The sequence below is a fragment of the Astatotilapia calliptera genome, chromosome 23 (genome assembly GCF_964374335.1).
Source record: "Astatotilapia calliptera chromosome 23, fAstCal68.1, whole genome shotgun sequence".
Classification (NCBI taxonomy): Eukaryota; Metazoa; Chordata; class Actinopteri; order Cichliformes; family Cichlidae; genus Astatotilapia; species Astatotilapia calliptera.
Window position 1 is genome coordinate 39,427,620 of NC_137443.1, and position 7,960 is coordinate 39,435,579.

Consider the following 7,960-nt stretch of genomic DNA (forward strand, 5'->3'; position numbering starts at 1 on the left):
CACAACATATTACTCAAACGACTGGAGAACTGGACAGGTCTTTCAGGAACTGTACTAAACTGGTTCAAAACATACGTAGAAAACAGGAAATACTTTGTATCAATAAGTAACTTCACATCTGAGCAGACAAGTATCACATGTGGAGTTCCCCAAGGTTCCATCTTGGGACCCCTTCTGTTTAACATCTACATGCTCCCACTGGCACAGATTATAAACAACAACAAAATAAACTATCACAGCTATGCAGATGACACACAAATATATATCACAATGTCACCAGGAGACCGAGGCCCTGTACAGGCTCTTGGTAAATGCATTGAGGAAATCAGTGACTGGTTGTGCCACAATTTTCTCCAGCTAAACAAAAACAAAACTGAGGTAATAGTCTTTGGCGCCAAAGAAAAACGATTACAGGTCACCAGAGAACTTCAATCTATACATCTAAAAACCACAAACCAGGCGAGAAATTTGGGTGTAGTGATGGATGCAGACCTAAACTTAGAAAAACACATTAAGACAATAACAAAGTCAGCTTACTATCACCTCAAGAATATTTCAAGGATAAAAGATCTGATGTCTCAACAGGACCTGGAAAAACTAGTCCATGCATTCATCTTTAGTAGGCTTGATTACTGTAACAGCATCTTTACAGGTCTACCTAAAAAATCAGTCAGACAACTACAGCTCATTCAGAACTCTGCTGCTCGAGTCCTCACTAAGACCAAAAAAGTGGACCACATCAGTCCAGCTCTGAGGTCCTTACACTGGCTGCCTGTCCGTCAGAGGATAGACTTTAAAGTTCTGATGCTGGCCTATAAAGCTCTGAATGGTTTAGGACCAAAATACATCAATGACCTCCTGACCCAGTATGAACCATCCAGATCCCTCAGGTCATCTGGATCCGGTCTTTTATCAGTTCCCAGAGTCAGAACCAGACACGGAGAAGCTGCATTCAGCTTTTATGCTCCTTATATCTGGAACAAACTCCCAGAAAGCCTCAGATCAGCTGAAACACTCAGTTTATTTAAATCCAGGTTGAAGACTCACCTGTTCTCAGCTGCATTTGAATAAAGCACCAAATCCACACTTTAAGCTTAAATTTCAAAACTTACATTTAACTACTGATTTTATCTACTGTTCTGATTTTATCTGTTTTGATTTTATATACTGTTTTGTTTGTTTGTTTGTTTGTTTGTTTGTTTGTTTGTTTGTTTGTTTGTTAATTAGTTAGTTAGTTTATTTGCTTGTTTTAATCAATTTTAAATCATGCTTTTTATTTGTTCTTGTTTCTAATGTCTCTGTAAAGCACTTTGAATCACCTTGTTGTTGAATTGTGCTATACAAATAAACTTGCCTTGCCTTGCCTATATAGCTGCTTGTGGCTTGTAGGACATTTAATATAATTTAGATGTATTTTTTTTCATGTCCGGGTTGTGCTTTTGGAAAATGAAGATCTCTTACATACACCTGCTGATTGGTCAATGAAATGAAAGCAGTGAGCATCAGGATTCAGCATTGAAACATGTGGTAATGACACATTTTTATGTAGCATATTTGAAAAGACGGGTCCTTTGTTTTCAGTTCATCGTCCACTTCTTTTAAATTAGGCATGAGAAGTGACTTATACTTCTGTCTAAGAACAAGGTCATTGTGATCTATTTAAAAAGTAAACTGCAGCCCTTCTCTAATGTTGGCCAGCTGTTTAAATCTAATACCAGGTGGATGCAGATTGCACACTCATGACCTCCACTCTGACCCTTCCCAGTGGATAACAGCAGCTTTCTCCTAGTTAACCCACAGTCATCCAGACAGAAATTATATTATATTTTCTTCCTGACAAAGTAAATTAAAAGCAGATACTCACTGTTGTACTGCTCTCCTGACCTCATCTGTACATATTGAAATTTGAGATTTCTTTTGGATTAATTACTCCAACATACCTGTTGCCACTGAGTTTCCTGTGCTGTCCAGCAGTTATGGTAAATGGTAAATGGCCTGTATTTGTATAGCGCTTTACTAGTCCCTAAGGACCCCAAAGCGCTTTACACAACCAGTCATCCACCCATTCACACACTGGTGATGGCAAGCTACATTGTAGCCACAGCCACCCTGGGGCGCACTGACAGAGGCGAAGCTGCTGGACACTGGCGCCACAGGGCCCTCTGACCACCACCAGTTGGCAACGGGTGTCTCGCCCAAGGACACAGCGACCGAGACTGTCCGAGCCGGGCTCGAACCAGCAACCTTCCGATTACAAGGCGAACTCCCAACTCTTGAGCCACGATGTGATTTGGCACACTTCAGCTTTTTCTCCCTGTTTCCTTTCCATAAGAATGGCTTGGAATCGGGATGACAGCCACCCTTCACTGAGACAATTTCTCTCTATTTTTTTTTTATCATAAAGTCTGTCCCTTCAGACAGCTTTTGCAATCAGAATTATGCTCTGAATGCACAGTTGTGCCAAACACATTTTACTTTTCCAGGATGAGTTCTATGCATTCTCTATAGGCTCCTCTGTTCATGTGTTTCTTTTAGCTGTTTATATTCATTGCTGTTAGTCATATTACGCATATAATGCAATAACTGAAATCACACTATGTCCTAAGCTGAGAAGCAAGGGGAAAAAACAAAGAGGGGAGAAAATAGGAGAAAGTATAATAAAAGGATAGAGTACAAATAGAAAAGCATGCTGCATCTGTAAGAAAAAAGGGACAAAACAAACACAGCACTGGGAACACAAAAACATAAATGAATATAAACTCTAAAACATAAAATATAAATGAGCGTGAGTGTCTACATGTCTTTGTCACAAAATGTACTTGATAATGAGGGCGGGAAGTTCAAATCCAGGCCATCCACAGCCCCCAAGAGTACCAAAGTACCTGAGGCCACACATCTCAGTGACAACAGTGTTTCCGTTTCTGATGAGGCTTCGGTGAACAGTAGGTGGATCAACTGGAAGGGTAGATGCATCTATCAGGACCTTTGCCAGGTTTTTATTCCTGTTTCATAAGTACATGACTTTCAGATACTGTTCATCTGCTTTTCCAATGTCCTCAAAGTTTTAAGCAAAGACTGCAAATCATGCAGACATTAGACATGTTTTTTGTGCTAATAGAGCTTAAAAATCATCTTGTTGTTGTGAGACTGTGTTATTTTTGGCCAAACAAACAACAAAAACAAGCAAAAAAAACCTTGGAGTGTCCTACTTTCTTTGCAGAATAGCACATTCTGGCACTCACAAATCAGATTTGATGAAGCTGCTTGTAATGTACCTGCACCACATTTTTTTCTCAAGCTACACACTCTCACATCCATCCTCTTACAGTTTTTGCCCATTGCTTGAACACTATAAACCCATGCTTAGACTAACCCATATGGAAAAGAAATAGTAAAAACTTATGTGATTACTCATGAAAGTGGCCACTTTCTCATTACTTTCATACATTGTTTTAGTAAGTATCCAAAACATACAAGTTTCATTATATAATTTTTCAAGGAATCTTATATCTGTTTTCACTCTTGTATGCTTCTCATACAAGTTTCACACAAGACAGATACAAACTTTATAAGATTTATATATATCTTTTCCATATGGGAAAGTAACACAACTTGAGGCTTTTGTTACCATACCTCAAACACATGTACCCATACCTTAAACAAGAGCGCTGCTTTGCACCCTAGTTGCAATTATGTAACACACTGACTCCTTTATGCAACACACATGGTCCTGCATACTACACTCTATTTCATACATAAGACACTTCGTTCACAAAATGAAATTTCCGATTGGAAAACACATATATCCAAAATGCAAAACACATCGGGTAATTGCAACCACTCAAATACACACCTGAAGACACTTACTTGCAAAACTGAACACCAATTAGCCAACTACAAAAAGCCCTCAGTGTAGCCAATTCAAGAACTTTGCAAGCATGGATGGAGGGAGAGCAAGAGGAAGAGGAGGAGGAGGAGGTCGAAGAGGCCATGCACGGACCCATATTTCTGATGATATAAGAGCAACTTTGGTGGACCATGTCATCAACCATGGCCTGACTATGAGGGAAGCTGGGCAGAGAGTCCACCCACATCTAAGCCGCTTCACAGTGGCATCTGTAATAAAGTTTTTTCTGAATGCTTAAACCCTAACTGTGATTCCTGTAGCACAATCTCTAAAACTATTCAGACTTATAGCAAAACCACTCACTGAGTTTGCAAAACTAAAAGCACAAAAACTGCTTTGCACTCAGTTTGCAATTTTGTAACACACACTTTGCAAAACTGTAGGCACAATTCACTGCACAACACTCAATTACCAAATTTCCAACACACTCCTAGCAAAAGTATACACATGTATGGCTATCATTACAGTTTTTTTCAATCGCTAACAAGCGCCTACCCATACTTGAGATACTTTTTCTAAACTCTTAACACAGACTCACACCTACAAAACACAATTGGCCAAATGGATAATTTTCTTCTCAAAAATACATTTTGTTAAATATATACTACCTCTTCATTTCAAAATAGAACACATCTTTCTCTGCACACACTAACTGTACAAAAACACTATAAATCTGACTCAAAATGAAATTAGTCTGTCAAAGAATAACACTTGTTTTCACTTCACAAGGTACATGCAGTCAATCAAAGTACACCAGGTTTCAAAATACTGGCTATTATTGACATTACAAAAACTGCATAGACCTTTATGATTCAGTTTTACAGGTATTTGCATGCGAAACATGCAATCCACCATTTTGACACCAGAAATGTCTTGGTTGGTAACTGTATGTCCACATGTACAGTAATGTTCACATTCAAAAGCATTCCAGTAAAAAGCAAACAAGTTTCTGTTTCTTTACTGTTTACTACAGGAGGTACAGTAGAAACACGGTATGATAGGACAGAGAAAGTTCTACAGTATTGCTTACAGTGAACAAAATATCCATGAAACACACAAGAGCATTCTGAACAAAAAAACAACAGCAAAAAGCCAAGATAAAAAGGGGGGGAGGGGGAGGGGGGCTAAAAAAAGGCAAAAAATTTGCATCTAATCCCTGCGATCTTCAGGGTTAGGACACATGTTTTCATCAACATCACATCTGATGTTATCCAAGTCGATGCACCTGGGATAAAACCGCATGGTATGTCGGATCCACCCTTGGCAATCGTCAACTGTGATGTCCCTGGAGCCAGTATCCATGGCTTCAAGGAGGGACATCTGGTCATATGGCTGATGGTCATAAACCTTCCACCTCCATGCAGAAAAGAACTCCTCTATGGGGTTGAGGAAAGGTGAATAGGGTGGAAGGAAGAGACTTACCAGTCTTGGGTGGACTTCAAACCATGTTGTTATTGCTTGCGAGTGATGGAAAGCCACATTGTCCCAGGTAATTACAAAGGTCCTCATGTTTTCACCCTCCTGACCCTGCTCTGGAACCAGGCACTGGTGGAGATCATTGAGAAAGGCAAGCAAGCGCTCTGTATTATAGGGTCCAACCTGACATCTGTGAAGGAGTAATCCTGCATTTGCAATTGCTGCACACATGGTAATGTTTGCCCCTCTCTGTCCTGGCACATCAACTGTGGCCCTTTTTCCAATTACATTTCGTCCACGTCGACGCCTTTTGGCCAGATTGAATCCTGCCTCATCGATGTATATGAATTCATGAGGGGCATGGTTGGCCTCCAATTCCATAACTCTCTGAAACAAAGTTTATGTAAGTCATGTTATTACTGTATACCATACTGTACTGTAACCTAGTATTGTGTAGGTTACCTACTTGCAAAGTGCAAAGCTTATAGAACTGGACATTGGATTGAATATACACTATACCTGGACATATTGTCGTCGTAGCTCCTTGACCCTCTCACTGTTCCTCTCAAAGGGAACAGTGTAGAGCTGCTTCATCCGCACTCTGTGTTTGGACAATGTCCGCGTAATGGTTGTGAGGCTGATTCTATCGATATTGTCAAATATCTCATGGTCCGCCACAATTCTAGTTTGAATTTCACGCAGTTTTATTGCATTATTTGCAGTAACCATTTCTACAATGGCAAGCTCCTGATCATTACTGAGGAGCTTTCCTCTTCCCCCAGAGGGTGGAAGATGTTGCATTCTTTAGAAAGACAAAAAATTCAACATATGCATTACTGTATGACCATATTGACATGTCAAGTGAGAATAGAAACAATCCATGTAAAATGCAATACTTACCTGTTGGTTTGTTGAAAGATGCGTATAATGGAGGCAACCGTTGACCGCCTCAAATTGGGCTGCACTCTTTCACCAGCCTCTCTTAGTGAAAGACCATGGTTGATTACATGGTCAACGATAGTGGCACGAATTTCATCACTGACTACTGTTCTTGCAGCCCTTGGAATGCCACCACCACGCATTCTCACACCTCTACCTTGCCCTCTCCTTGGGCCTGCTCTTCTCCCTGGGCCCCTTGCTCTTACTCTTCCTCGACCAGACATTACAGTGTTTGTCTTTTTTTTTGTTTCCAAAAACATCACTCCTCAAGGTCTTGCCTTATAAACCCCACTGAGTCTAAGCCAGAATGGAAGCAGCTGTGGTTGGCCCAATTTACCCAACATAAATCAGCTGTGTGTCAATTATTCAATTGTTTGTTTATTATCAGCTGAGATATATTTTTGATATTGATATTGTTTTTGTACTGATATCATTGCAGAAGCAGAGGTTTTTATACTGTATCTAAGGTTTGGAATATTGTTTTTGCTATTGTGGGATGTTGTGTGTTAACATTCGTAGATACTACAGAAACAGTCCATAATTTTGTTGGGAGGTATAGCTTGTCTGTTAAGAAAATGTAAGCATTGTGGAAATGTGTTCACTGACTGCATATTGGGTGAACACGACATGAAATGTGTGAATGGTATGGCCACAACAGACCAATGCTGTGCTAATTGTGTTTAGAGTTTTGCAAATGTGACAACTGTTTGGACAAACGCTTGTTAGCGACTGAAAAAAACTGTAACACTAATTTGCCAACTGTCTGGCACACTTTCACATGTGAAAACTTTTTTAGATAATTAGTTCACTTTGCAATCAGCCTAAGCACTATAATACAGGTAAGCTGTGTGTGCGGAGTACAATGGAGGGAGCAGAAAGAGTGAGAAGTAGAGGAGGCCGAGGAAGAGGACGTGGAGGTGAAGAAGTAGGATGAAGAGGACGACAAGGACAAGGAGGAGCAAGAGGAAGACGAGGAGGGGGGAGAGGAAGGGTAGGAAGAGTAAGAAATAGAATTGCTGATGACATCAGAGCTACAATAGTGGACCATGTAATCAACCGTGGAATGACCCTGAGGGAAGCTGGCCAACGGGTCCAGCCTAACTCGAGCCGCTACACTGTAGCAAGTATCATAAGGACTTGAAATGAGAATCGGTTAGTACAGTCACTTTGCACAAAGATTTGTAGCACTGCCATATGCCAATGAGAAACACACCAATACCATTGATGTAAAAATACTGAAATTGTTACTTTACAGAATTGCTAGATGACCAGATGCTGGGGGCAGAGGAAGCATGTTCACTGCAGACCAAGTAACCCATATAGTCATTATGGCGATTGCAAATAATCCTATACTTGGAAATAAACACTTGTGTTTGTTTTGATGTGTTTGAATAAACACCAGTACTTGAAGTTTGGATCCCTCTATGCTTATAGATCTATGACAGAAGTATGAGCTCAAACTGACATAGCCTACCTTGTGCACAGAGAAAGCAAAAGCCAGAAGTGTTTTGTATTCATACCATCAGTGTGCAGTTAGCGCATTGTGTGCTTAGTAGATGATGGCTTGTGTGTACTGTTTGATACGGAAACACTATTTTTACGAAGGTGTGAAGAGTTAATCTAGCTGTGTTTGCTTTTGCAAGAGAACTACAATGTTTTGATTATTGGGTGACAGGTTTTCTTATTTGTGTGAAGAGT